The 14,698-nt window shown below is 37.8% G+C and overlaps 1 pseudogene; it reads right to left on the bottom strand.

Annotated features, from left to right (window-relative positions):
* Positions 1-6,152: 6,152 nt before the first annotated feature.
* Positions 6,153-14,698, bottom strand: part of LOC102853461 — a 65,043-nt pseudogene continuing 56,497 nt past the window's right edge.

Here is a 14,698-nt window from a genome sequence, read left to right as displayed (position 1 = left end):
CAAGCACTGTGGCAATTGGAAAATTAAAACAGACATTCGGTGGGGGGAAGAAGAACGAACTGGGGAGTAGGGTAGAGAGAATGTGCAGCAATGAAGGAATGAAAACCCAAAATCCCTGTAAATGTTCATTAAAACTAATAAAATTTAGTAGCAATAAAAATAAAACAAAACAAATGGATAAATATGATTAATTACAGTATCTACTCAAATCCCATCATTAAATTGAGTCATTAAAGTTACATAATATGTTAGCAATTATGTCATTTTCTTTGAACAAACATTGAGTAAAGAATGACTAGGAGAGCAATTTATACATACTTAGAGAAACAGAAAGATTAACAAATTATAGGAAAATATTTATGAATATATTTGATATTCCAAAGATTGGGAGGGAAAGATAAGCTTGAGTTCAGACAATTATAAAATGTTACCACCACTGGACCAATTGGCAACATCAGGATGGATGGTGAAGAGATTGAGATTATTCACAGCTTTAGTTTGCTTGGCTCCACAGTCAACACTCTTGGCACCAACAGCCAGGAAATGAAAAGATGTATTACGATGGGAAAGTCTGCTGTTAGGGACCTCTCCAAGGTATTAAAGAGCAATGGTGTCACTCTGGAGACTAAGGTGCACCTGATACAGGCCATGGTCTTTGCAATCACTTGTTATGTGTCAGAAAGTTGGACAATGACTATGGAGGACAAAAGGAGAATTGATGCCTTTGAACTGTGGTGCTGGAGAAGAGTACTGAGGGTACCATGGACTGCTAAGAAAGCAAACAGATTCATCCTAGAAAGCGTTAAACCAGGCTGCTGCTTGGAGGCAAGGATTCTGAGGCTTTGTCTGACATACTTTGGACATGTTGTAAGGAGGTCCTTGGAGAGGGACATCATGCTTGGGAGTGTGGAGGAACAGCGCATGAGGGGAAGACCCTCTGTGAGTTGGATGGATTCAGTGAATAGGGTAATTGGGGTGCGCATGTCAGAGACAGTGAGATTGACACAGGAGAGAGCAGAGTTTAGGGCTATTGTACATAGGATTGCTATGAGTCGCAAGTGACTCAACAGCACATAACAACAACAACAACAATATGTTGGAAAGGGTCAATGGCCATTGATGGTTTGGCCATTATGTACTGATTGAGAAGCAACATTAAAGTAGTTAAAATGAGAACTCTTATGTTGAGATCTAGTTTATTATTGTGGTTATGTACCATCAAGTCAGTTCCAACTCATAGCCACTCTGTGTACATCAGAATGAAACTCTGTCCAGTCCTATGCCTTCTTCACAATCTTTGCTGTACTTGAAACAATAGTTGTCATTACTGTGATTGGGTTAATATCTCATTGAGACTCTTTCTCTTCTTAGTCTCTGGGAAAAGGCAATGTCTGATAAACAGAGGGTTAAAAAGTGTTGAAATTCATGTCATGCCTTCTATCACTGTGTGAGTTTTGAAAAATGAACTTCTCTGGTGCTTACCTTCCACACTTAATAAAATAGGGGAAGTAACACACAATAAGGTGTTGAATAGACTTTATAATACATTAGCCATATTAAACAGTGGAAATTAATGTTATAAAACAAAAAGTCTATGGCTGATTATATGAAAAATCTATATGATTTTTAAACTTTAAAAAAAATAAAGAGAAGATATAAAAAATATCAGGGAAGTAATAGTGACAACTGCACATTGTTGTGGTGAGACTAAATATATGCATGTGAACTATTTATAGCAGTGTCTGGCACATTATAGGTACACATTAAGTATCAGTCACTATGTTGAGTATTATTGCAAAGACAGTGGGAAAGGAGAAAAGAAAATTAAATCTGCTGATTTGGTAGCATACTCATCGGCTGTGCTACTAAATTGGCATGTAAGGATGAGGTTAGAAATTGAAGTAAAATTACTGCAGTGTACTTGTCCTTAGTGCTCATAGCCAGAGAATCTTTGCCTTTGTTTTCCAGGAAAGGCAATTGTTCTTGGCTCTAGCTTAGAGGATGCACATGGCTCGGTGCAGGATGAGACTGACTTTGGCAATTGAATGGAACACTGGAGTGTTACATTTAGGGCTGATGTATGAAAAACAATGGCAATAAAGCCATTGATTAAAGAAATCCTCCTACACCAATACAAGGAAACAATTGTTTAGAGTGTTGGATGTGATTTTTGTCTCTTGAATAAATTGCTTTGTTCCATTCATGGAAGTAGCCAGGACTTAACAAACATTATATCGTATGTTCATTTTTTAAAGAATTAAATTTTTGCAGTTTTGTATACTGCTGTATAAAACTATTACACAGAGCTTATTTGACCCACGTGTATGTATGCTATATTACTAATAGCTCCATGGATTTATATAATATTGACAACAATTATATATATTTGTGTAACACTTTAAATCTTTCCCCAAATGTTTCTTCTTTTGTTGTGTCCTAATTAATATCTCCTTGGCTCCAAGGCTCAGTCTGGCTGCACTTCTGCCAAGAAAGATTGATTTTTTTTCTTTTGGCAGCCCATGAGATAGCCAATACTCTTCAACACCACCACAATCAAAGCATCAATTCTTCCTTGTCCTTATATATTCATTGTCTAACTGTCATATTCAAAGGAAGCAATTGAAAATAGTCTAGATCGAATCATGCAAAATTTAGCATTAACATCCTTGCTCTTTGGCACTTTAAAGGGATCCTAGATATCAGATTTTTCCAATGCAGCATGTCTTTTTATTTCTGACTGTTGCTTCCAAGGATATTGATTGGATACAGGTTAAATGAAATAATTGACAACTTTAGTCTTTTCTCCATTTATCATGGTGTTGCCTATTGGTCCAGTTGTGAAGGTGTTTGTTTTCTTAATGTTGAGGTGTAATTCATAGTGCACACCTTTTATCTTCTTCAGGAGGTGCTTTTTGGGCAAGAATGGTCAGAATTTGTCTTATATACCTTGGGCATGATATTAGGATGGGCCAGAGAAGAATGACTGGAAAGGACATCATGCTTGGAAAAGCAGAGGACCAGCAAAGGAGAGGAAGACCATCACCGAGGTGGATTAATGCAGCGACTGGAACAGTGGGCTTCAGCACAGCAGGAATGGTGAGGAGAGTGAAGATTTGGGCAAAGTTCCAGTCTGTTTCCCACGGAGCCTCTGTGAGTCTGAGCCAACTTGATTATACACAAAACAACATTTAAACCTCTTTTCTTTAAAAAAAGTAAGAAATTGTAAAATCAAATTTAGTTAACCCATTTCTGTCGAGATCATACTGGATGACAATCAACTTGTAGGGCAAGAAAGAACTTTCACATAGGGCTTCTGAGGTTTCAATCCTTATAGAAGCAGACTGCCACACATTACTCCTATGGAGAGGCTAGTGGGTTGAAGCTACCAACTCTTTGGACTACCAGGTAAGCATTTAGCCACTGTATTACCAGGAGTCCTTATTTCAACATTCCTTTCTGGTGGTAAAGAGTTTGAAATTTTCAACTAATTCATCTTACTTGGATTCAAAATCAACACTATTGGCACCTGCAGTCATGATATTAGGAGATGTATAGCATTGGGAAAGTCTACTGTCAGGAACCGCTCCAAAGAATTGAGGAGCAAAGAGGTCAGTTTAAAGACTAAGGTACACCTGATTCAAGTATTGGATTTTTAATCACCTCTAAGCATCTGAGAACTGTACAATGAGGATAACAGAAGAATCGATGCCTTTATTAAAAGAATAAACAAGTATGTCTTGGAGAGTGCAGACTGAGTGCTTCTTAAAGGCAAGGATGATGAAACTTTATCTCATATACTTTGGGCAAGTTGCTAGTGGGGCCTGTTCCTTGGAAAATGACATCATGGAAAGGTGGAGGGTCAACGCAAGGGTGGAAAAAATTCAACGGGATGGATTGACACAGTGATTGCTGTGGGCTCAAGTGTATCAGAGCAATGGGCATAAGTATATCAGAGATGATGAGAATGGCACAGGATAGGACAGGGTTCAGATCTACTTTTCATAGGGTCATTATGAGTCATACTTTGCTTGATAGCACATAACAACAAATGTGTAAAGAGTTGTACTGTCAACACAAAGGCAAGTGGTTTGAATCCACCAGCTGCTCCAGGGGAAAGATGGCCGTCACCATCTGAGCGGCTTCGGAAAACTCTCTGGAAGATCAACTACGGGTCCCTCCCGACTTGACAGTAAAGAGCGAGTGAATTTTCAAAAAGCCTCCTTGCCTTCGAGTTTGGAACTGACTCAGCTAGCCGACCCTTCAGTGAATTTTCAGAGACTGTAAATCACACGGAAGGACAATGTCCGTGTTTCTCCTGCGGAGCTTTTGGGTTATCAGTGTAACTCACTATGAATCGCCAAAGCTTCCCCGATATTTCACATACAGTTAAGGGAAAGTACATTGCAGAGAAGAAAAGGTACACTCAGCAAAACCGTATAAGGTTAATCTCTCTTGAAACACTAAATCAATAATAAAATGACCTATAAATCTCTGAACGTCTGATTCCATTAAAATCAGTTTTTGTAGGACTCAAACTGCATGAAATCCATGTGGAAAGAGAGAAGTGTAACTATTCCACATTTGCTAATAAAAAGCTACTTCTGTATTATTTTTATTTTGGAAAACCTCTTAGGAAGAGAAAAATACTAGCTATATAATAAACCAAAATGAAAACCTTACTTTTTGTCTTGCATGAACTCTAGGATTCCAGATGGTGGTGCTGTTTTCATAAAGGAAAACACTGTACATTTGTTCCTTTTTTTTTTTTAAAAGAAATTATTATAATAATTTTCTTAGTTATAAATTGAGCTGTGGAAATCATATCTTATGAATATAATTTTTATCAACTTTCAGGAAATATTTTTCCAATTTGGGATTATTTCAATCTATAATGAATAATCAGAAATCTATTTAGTAAGAACGGTGATATATTAATTTATATTGTGTAGTAAGATAAAAATGCACATCACTGCCTTTGTATTTGAAAAACATAATGTTCAAAGGATTCTATTTTCTTTGAGAAACAGAGTAGCTACTTTTATGAGAATACAAAAACCTTTGAAGAAGGTGCAAAATTTAAGACAAGATCATTCCAAACTTGGTTAAAATAACAAAAATATTAAAATTCAAACAAAGAAGACTACTGTTCAGGCTACACAAAATAGAACTGCCAGAAATGTAGCTTTTACTTTAGATAATGTTCTGTTGCTCTTGTTTTTGTTTTGTGTTTTCTATTTGACTACCTTGGTGTAAAAGCCAGGAAATGAGAAAGGTAAATGCTTACCTATTTTTTCCCCAAAAAGAATTTTTTAAGAGATAAAGAATTAGTTTCTTTATATAAGATTTTCTGTATGAAACAATGCCTAACTATGTCTGAATAATTAAAGGGGGAAAATCAAGACATTTTAATGTAAATTAAATGAAGGCAAATATTTGTTGGGAAACGTTTGAACAGGGATGTGAATCTGGACAGGAAACGTTTCAGGTGTGGATGATGACTGCTGGCAAAAACTTCTATTTAAATGATTGCATGAACCTCTTATGAATGAAAATCACTCACTTCCTAACAGGAAGTGACATTCTGCCATTTGCCCTCTGTCCCCTTCCTTGAAAAAACAGTCCTAAAAGATTTTGAATTATCATTTTAGAGAAGTTAGGAGTGTAATTTTAAAATAGGATTAGAAAAGAATCAGAGATTTGGATATTAAAATCTTGTTAATAATGATTTTTTTAACTTGTCAAATGTATATTGACTGTGAATGGACCTTTGCAAATGTTGCCACAATGAGGATGATGTAATAATCGCAAATTTAAAGAACTCTCAGCCACACAGCCTGATCTCTTTCTCTGTTCTTTAGAAGAAACCTCCTCCAAACTCTAGAGGATATAAAGAGGATACAGGGAGATGCAAGGAGAAATAGTAAAAGCAGAGGACAGAAAGGCAGCAGGGCTAGTGTGAAAATTTAGAATCCTAGGTCAGACACCCACCCAAACACACACACACACACACACACGCGCGCGCGCGCGCATATACCCTCCAAAAGCATCAACTTCTACCCTATGTAACACTCTCACCATTCTTTGGGAAGGGCTATGGGTCCAGAAGATATTTTGGTCCTTCCCATCATGAGTTATTGACCAGAAGGACAGGATCAAGGTTCTTGTGCTCTTCTTTCAGGGCACATTACACCTGAACGAAGGTGGCTTTTGATGGCAGCTAGGAGTTTCAGGAACTTGCTCTCTGTGTTCACGTAACCATCATCTTTCTTCTTGGAGCAGACCAACTTTCCTGTTACCATCACTTCAAAGAACATGGTGGTCTGGGAATCTCCCTTGCTGCTGTTCTCTGGGAGGCAGGGGAACTCTGTCAACTTTTTCATGAACTGAAGATCCTTGGACTTGTAGCTTCAAGCACCAAAATAAACCACGTGGACCCAGAGAACCCTGACTTATGACATAGAATCTGCGGGTGTGGACGCTACCCCTGACCTGCAGCGTGAACATTTGCAATCTGTGCATGTGATGTTGGCCCCTCAATCACTAATATTTAACTTCGGGCAAGGGCTTCACTTTTTAAAGCTGTTCTTTATTAGTTAGTAAAAAGGTTGAACTAGAATAAAGAGAAATTTAAAGCCACTTTCCAATTCTGTAATTATTTCAATATCAAAAGAACTATCAGATATTTTTTAAAAATTACCTATTTAAGCAATAATACATATAGTCACCATTGTTAGACTTGATGCTGTTGTTACGTGCCATTGAGTTGCCTGCAACCCTATGTGAAATAGCTCTGTACCTTACCCTATCCTGAGCCAGTCTCACTGTTTCTGACAAAACTATCCCCATAACCTGAGTTCTTCTCATCTGGAGTCTTCCTCTCCTGCACTGTCCCTCCACTGCTTCAAGCATGATGTCCCACTCCAGGGACAGGTCTCTCTTGTCCACATGTCCTAAATATGTGAGATGGAGTGTCAAAAGCCTTGCTTCCAAGGGGCAGCCTGTTTTTCACCCTCTCCAGGATAGACCTGTTTGTTCTCTTGGCAGTCCATGGTATGTTCAATACTCATCTCCACCACCACAACTCAAAGGTGTCAATTCTTTTGTCAACTGTAATCATTGTACAGCTCTCTGATGCATAGCAAGTAATTGCAGAGACCTTGGCTAGAATCAGGTGCACCTTAACCTGTAAACCAACATTGTTGCTCTATAGCACTTTGGAGAAGATCCTCACAGCAGATTTGCCTACAGCAATTTGTCTTCTTATTTCTTGGCTCCTGATGCCAAGAGTGTTGATTGTGGATCTGAGCAAGCTGAAATTGTTAACGAACTCAATCTCTTCTCCATCTATCATGGTGCTACCAATTAGCCCAGTGGGGAGAATCCTTGTTTTCTTGATGTTGAGCTTCAATCCATATTGACGACTATACAGTCCTTGACCTTCTGCAGCACTTCAGTTCCTCCTCAGTTTCAGTGAGCAAGGTTGTGTCATCTTCATAACTGTAGGTTGTTGATGAATCTTCCTCCAATCCTGATGCCACATTCTTCCTCATAAATACAGCCTCCTGAATGATCTGTTTCATATCTAGATCAAAAAGGTGTGGAGACAGAATGCATCCCTGACTCCTTTCCTGATTTTGAACCATGTAGTGTTTCCTTGCTCTGTTCTGAGGATTGTATCCTTGTCCAAGTATAGGTTTCATGTGAGCACAATTAAGTGTTCTGAGATTCCTATTCTTCTCAAATTTTGCCACAATTTGTTGTAATCCATGTAGTCAAAAGCTTTTGCATAGTCAATGAAACACATTCATCTGGTATGAGATTTTAAATGTTTGATCTAATTTTCCTTCCTGGGTAAGTTTTTCTTCCCTATTTTTTTTTTCAATTTTCAAAATGTAATACTGGAAGAATGTCTCAAAGCCAAACATTGTTCCCATGAGTGAGGTATTGGGAGTGAGCCCGATTGAGATAGATATTCATTTATCTCTGATAGGTCGAACAAGTCAAGGAAGCAGATACTTTTACTTAAGGCGAATCTAATAGACAATTAACTCAGTTTGAACCTGCCGAATCTCTGAAGATATGTCATATTTAGCTGGGTGGAGAGTTGCAGTATCTATTCCACTGATAGACTGAAAAAGTATAGAGATAGTATGTATCTCTGGTGTGTATCTTTCCTCTCTTTGACCTGTGCAGTGTTTCCTTGCTCTATTCTGAGAATTTCCTCCTGGTCCAAGTATAGATTTCAAATAAGCAAAATCAAGTCTTCTGGGATTCCCATTCTTCTCAGAGTTAGCCACAGTTTGTTGTGATCATACAAATTCCTTTGCATAATCAATGAAACACAGATAGACATTCCTCTATAACCTATTAACTGTAGATATGAACCTTGCTCTATCCTGTACCATCCTTATAATCTCTGATATGCTCCAGTCCTTTGTTACAGTCACTGTGTTGATCTATCTTGTTGGGAGTCTTTCTTGTTTTTTTTAGCACCTTGGAGAGGCCCTTGACAGCAGATTTTCTCAGTGCAGCACACATTGATTTCTTGACTGTTGCTATGAAAGAATTTTTTTGTGGATCCAAGTAGAATCAAGTAGAATGAAATTGTTGACAACTTTGATCTTTTTTTTTTTTTCTTTTCATTGTAATGTTGCCTATTGGTGCGTTGGTGAAGGTTTATGTTTTTTCCCCTTGATGGTGAGATGGATTTGGTGTTGACGGCTGTGGTCTTTGATTTTCACCAGCAATTATTTCAAGTCCTCTTTACTTGTGTCATTTGCATAATGCAGATTGTTGAGTCTTCCTCCAACCTTGATACCACATTTTTCTTCATGTAGTCCCGCTTCTTGAATTACTTGCTCAGCATATTTTGCTCAGATGGAATAGGTACAGAGAAAGGTTATAACTGTGAGGCACCTCCTTTCTAATTTTAAACCATGGAGTGTTCTTCTGATCTGTTTGGATAACAACTTCTTTATCTAGGTATAGGTTTTACATAAGGATAATTAAGTGTTTTGCGAGTCACATTCTTCTCAATATTATCCATAATTTACTCTGTTATACAGGCCAACATCTTTGTATAGTCAATAAAATACAAGTAAACATATTTCTGGCTTTTCTGCTTTCAGGCAGGATTCATCTGATAATAGTAATGATGTCCCTGGTTTCAAGGCCTCTTCTGAATCCATTTTGAATTTTTGATAGTTCTTTGCTGATGTGCTTTCCAGCTGTATTTGAATAATCCTTGTTGTAATATTAGTTACAATAAGGAAACTTATCCTGAATAACAAGCAAGAGAAATCATGATTACAAGATTGGTTCATTTAGCAGTTCAATGATGTTATCAAAGATGCAGTCTTTCCCCATCTTTCTGCTGCACTACTTGCAACATCTCAGATTCTGTCTTCTCATGGTCAAAAGGTGGTTATTTCCTTTATAGGTGTCACATGTAGGTGAACACATTGGATAAAGAGCTCTTTCATAGTGAGTATCTCATTAAAAGTAAATCAAACCATTGCCATTAAGTTGATTCTGATTTGTAGCAACCTTATAAGACAACGTATAACTGGCTTCCATCTTAATGGAAGGAGGCTTGCACATCCATCTATGAAGTAACTGTTAGGTTTGCACTACTTTTTATTTAGCTTATCCTCTGCACCATTATTCAGAAGGAAAATATTTCCCTGAATCTCCACACTTCACTCCAGGAAACATACTTTTGTGTCTGATTAGCAATAATTACATCACACGCTCATACCTAAACTATGACTGACTTAGACTAGTGAAAATTCATATCTTGGGAGGTAGGAAGGGTCCAGACATCCACATCTTAATAAAACTGGCATTTTGCTTGGAAGGAAGAGTGGAAATAGTGAATCATAGCTAGCAGGCAATCAACAGGATCTTCTGAGAAATGGAAGATTATTTCATGTTGTCATGGCTATAGGCTACTGTTTTTAAGAGCCATTGACTCAACTCTGACTCACAGCAATGCCATATACAACAGAACAAACCCCTGCCTGATCCCATACTACCCTCACAATGTCTGCTTGGTTCAAATCCATTGTTGCAGTCACTGTGTTAATCATATCCTTGAGGATCTTCTTTTTTGATTCATTAGAGTTTTGATTTTCATGTCAAGAGTATCTAAGTATGGTCAGAAAGTGAGTGAATAGAAAGCTGTCCCTCTACTTTCCCAAGGGATCTTTGGTGGTCTAGTGTTGAGGTAAGGTGTTGATCTTCCAACCCAAAGCTGTGTGGTTCAGAACCACTACATGTTGTATGGGAGAAACATAGGCAATCTCTAATTAACAACCTCTGAAAGTTCACTGGAAGTTAAGCTATGAGTTGGTTTTGACTCCATGACAATGTACAGAAACAATGACATTTCCAAACATGATGCTCTTCTTTAGAGACTGGTCCCTCCTAATAATATGTCCAAAGTGTGCAAGACATAGTCTTATGACCCTTGCTTCAAAGGAACACTCTGGCAGAAAATATTCTGCATGAGTACTAACAGCCTGTACCCACATAATGTCATTAATCAATAATGGTGGTCTTTAATGAATCATCTATTCAACAAAACATACTCACATGTTTAAATGTTTTTGCAAAAGTATTATAAATAACTTTCCCCTTCCTATTTCCAACTTTAAAAAAACTATTATATGAATTTATTTATGAAGTCTGAATACACTGTTTTTCACATCTGATCTTTCCTATTTCTTTCACCTCCACCCAATCAAATTGTATGACCCTATGATTACTGCCCCCTCAACTTCACCACTCAGTTTCCACACTCCCCCTTTGAATCCTCATACTAATTCTACAATAATGGTTTTATGCAGTATTTGTCCTCATGGGACTGAGTTAGTTCACTTCCTAATGCTCTCCAGTCCCTCCCTTGTTAGGTAGTAATTTACAAAATCATTGCTTCACCTTGTGAATGTACCAAAATTTCTTAATCCACTTGATTGTAGTTAGACATCTGGGCTGTTTCCATGTTCTTGTGATGGTGAATAATGATGCTATAAACTTGGTGTACAAGTCTCCATTTGAGCTTCAGTTCTCATTTTCTCAGGGTATATTTGAAGCAATGGACTAGCTGGGTCATATGGAATTTCTTTGTTCAGCTATTTGAGGAAGTACCAAACTGCCTTCCAGAGTGGTTGTACCATTTCACAATCCCACAAACAATGTATAAGAGTTCCTTTCTCAACACATCTTCTCCAACATTTGTAACTTGTCCTGTAAAACTTTGCCACTGCTACTGGAGTGAGATGGTATCTCACTGTAGTTTTGATTTGCATCTCTCTTATTGCCATTAATTTTGAACATTTCTTCATATAACTGTTGTCCATTAGAATATCTTTCTCTGTGAAAAGTCATTGCATGTCTTTTGCCCATTTTGCAAATGGCTTATGAGTCTTTTTCTTGTGGAGGCCCAGGAAGATTGTGTAAACTTTCATTATGAGTCTTTTGTCTAAGCTAATATTGCCAAATGTTTGTTCCCAGATGGTAGATTTTCTTTTCTGTTGCGCGCCTTGCCTGTCCAGCAGGAATAAGGACACAACACACCAACGGTTCCTTCTCACAGTGGTTTACTCAGGAGTTTGGTTACAGAGGGTGGTGGAAGATGGAGTCCCCTTCTCCCTTCCTGAGTGTGGCTTTATCCCCTTCTTGGTGCTCCGCCCATCACCTATGTGTCATGCCTCTATCGGACCATTAATCCCACATGAGATCAAGCCATCAACCAATGAGAACTCTGTGCCCAAATAAGGTCTTGTTTGTGTTTAAGGCAAACAAAGAGAAGCAGGAAATCAGCGCCATCTTGTAATGGTGGCGGGCCATGACTTTTCACCCTATTGGAAAAAGTTTTTGATTCCCACATGGAATTTAATGTTTCGAAGGTCCCATTCATCAATTTAATCCTCTTCAGATTGTGCATTTCTGGTTGTATTTGGCAGTCTCTTTATACCGTGGACAAGTAATAAATGTTGGAGAATATGTGGCAAAATAGGAACTCTTACGCATTGTAGATGGAATTGTAAAATGGTACAACCATTCTAGAAGGCCGTTGAATGCTTCCTCAAAAAACTAAGCATAGAAATTCCATATGACCCAGGTATTCCACTGCTTAGAATATAACCTGAGAAAAAAGAAAAACAAAAAAAAAGAGAGAGAGACCTGAGGTTTCAATCCAAGAGTATGTGTTGTATGTAGTCACTTCCTTTAATATGAAAAACTAGCTCCTCAATCTTTCTTTGACTTCCATGATCTTGACAGCTTTGAAGATAATAGGAGAGCTATTATTTTTAAAACAAAATTTTTATTTTGCACTGGTTTACTTACAAAGTTCCTATACATTGTTGTTCACATCGGATCTTTCCCATTTCTTTACTCACTCCTCTCTCCACCCATCAAATTGCGTGACCCTATGATTAACCTCCCCACACCTCCTATCCCCTTCCACCCCTTGTATCCTCATACACGTTCTATAGTAATGGTCTTATACAGTATTTGTCTTTATAGGACTGAATTAGTTCACTCAGCATAATGTTCTCCAGTCCATGCTAAGTTAGGTATTGATTTACAAAATCATTCCTTCTGCATGCTACGTAGTAGTCCATCACATAAATGTATCGTAATTTCTCAATCCATTCTACTGTGGTTGGATATTTGGGTTGTTTCCATGTTCTTGTGATGGTGAATAATGCTGCTATGAACATTGGTGGACAATTTCTGTTTCTGCCTCAGTTGTAATTTCCTTGTGTCATATTCTAAGCAGTGGAGTAGCTGGGTCAGATGGAATTTCTTTGTTCAGCAATATGAGGAAATGCCAAACTGTCTTCCAGAGTGGTAGTGCCATTTTACAATCCCACCAAGAGTGTATTTAATAGTTCCTTTCTTGCCACAGCCTTTAAAACATTTATTACTTGGCTGTCCTGTTAAATTTTGCCAATGCTACTGGAGTTAGATGACATCTCATTGTGGTTTTGATTTGCATCTCTCTTATTTCCAATGATTTTGAACATTTCTTCATGTGTCTGTTGGCCATTCTTCCTCTGTGCAAAGTTTTTCCATGTCTTTTGCCTATTTTGTAATTATGTGAACAGTTGTATGGTGACTTTTTGTTTGTTTGTTTTTTTAGGCCCTGAATGATTCTGTAAAATTTTTTTTCCATGCTCTGCTGGAGGGATTTTATTTTATTAATTTTAACGAACATTTACAGAGATTTTGGATTTCCATTCATTCATTGTTGCACTTTTCTCCCTGCCCAGCCCTCCCCCCGCCCCCAGTTCGCTCCTCTCTTTGAAAAGGAAAAGAAAAATTCTTTCTTTGGCATACAATCCGCCCGCACCCCTCCCACTGCCCCGAGTACACTCCACTATGTAACCTTAATTCTGGACTCTTGTGATAGCCATAATACCCTATCATATATTGCTTTTAAATTATTCTCTCCCTCATCTGTTTCAATGCAGTATACATAATTTATCCAGTTTTTCTCAGTCTTACCCGAACCCTGATGTCTGCCCCATTCTACAACAGTGGCACCATGCAGTATTCTTTTGTGACTGAGATACTTCACTCAGCATAATGTCCTCCAGGGTCATCCATTTTGAATAATATTGCTTGAGTTCCTTGTTTTTCAATTCAGTGTAGTATTTCATTGTGTGAATATACCACAGCTTCTCTATCCATTTGTTTGTTGATGGGCACTTAGGTTGTTGGATTCTGTAAACTTTTGATATGAGACCCTTGTCTGAAATAGTATTGCCATTTCTCCCCACCCCCAACCCCAGGCAATAGGTGGTTTTTTTCACTTTTTGGGAAATTTTTTGTTTTTAATGTGTACAGAGAATTAATCTTTAGAAGGTCCCATTCATCAGTTTTATCTTCTCCAGATTAACCATTTCTGGCTGTATTTGGCAGTCTCTTTATACCATACACTAGGCCTTCAAAACTTGATCCTATTTATCTCTGATGAACGTTATGATTTTGAGCTTACTCCAAGGTCTCTGAAGCAACTTGAATTGATTTTTGTGTATAGTGTGAGATGTGGATCCTGTGTCAGCTTTCTGCAGGTAGCAGTTCAGTTTTGCCAGCACCATTTGTTGAAGAGGTTGTTATTTCCCCATTTGATAGGTTTTATTTCATTGTTGTATATCAGTTGACCATAAATAGCTGGGTCCATTTCTAGGTTCTCAGTTCTCTTCCACTGGTCTATGTCCCTGTCATTGTAACAGTACCATGCTGTTTTGGTTACAACCATTGTGTAATAGGTTTTGAGGTCAGGAAGCACTATGCCTCCCACTTCATTTTTGTTTCTCAGAAGTGTTTTGCTTATTTGAAGTCTCTTTCTTCTCCAAATAAACTTGACAATTTGCTTTTTGATCTCCTTAAAAAAGGAATATGTTATCTGTATTGGGATTGCCAATCTGTATGCCTTATATTTCCTTTTCTTATCGTATTGCCCTAGCAAGCACTTCTAGTAGAGTATTGAGTAGAAGTGATGACAATGGATATCCTTTTTTGGTCCATGTTTGCAAGAAAAATGCTGTTAGTCTTTCTCCATTGAAAATTATATTGACTCTTCTTCACTATTTTGAGGAAATTCTCTTGTATTCCAATTATGCTGAGTCTCTTTATCAAGAAGGGGTGTCTGGTTTTGTCAAATTAGGTTGTTGTTGTTGTTGTT

This window comes from Elephantulus edwardii, unplaced genomic scaffold (assembly GCF_000299155.1).
Source record: "Elephantulus edwardii isolate Elephantulus edwardi_28Jun2011 unplaced genomic scaffold, EleEdw1.0 scaffold00065, whole genome shotgun sequence".
In the NCBI taxonomy this organism is placed as follows: domain Eukaryota; kingdom Metazoa; phylum Chordata; class Mammalia; order Macroscelidea; family Macroscelididae; genus Elephantulus; species Elephantulus edwardii.
The sequence above is the reverse complement of the archived record's forward strand: the minus strand, read 5'-3'. Positions and strand labels throughout refer to the sequence as shown.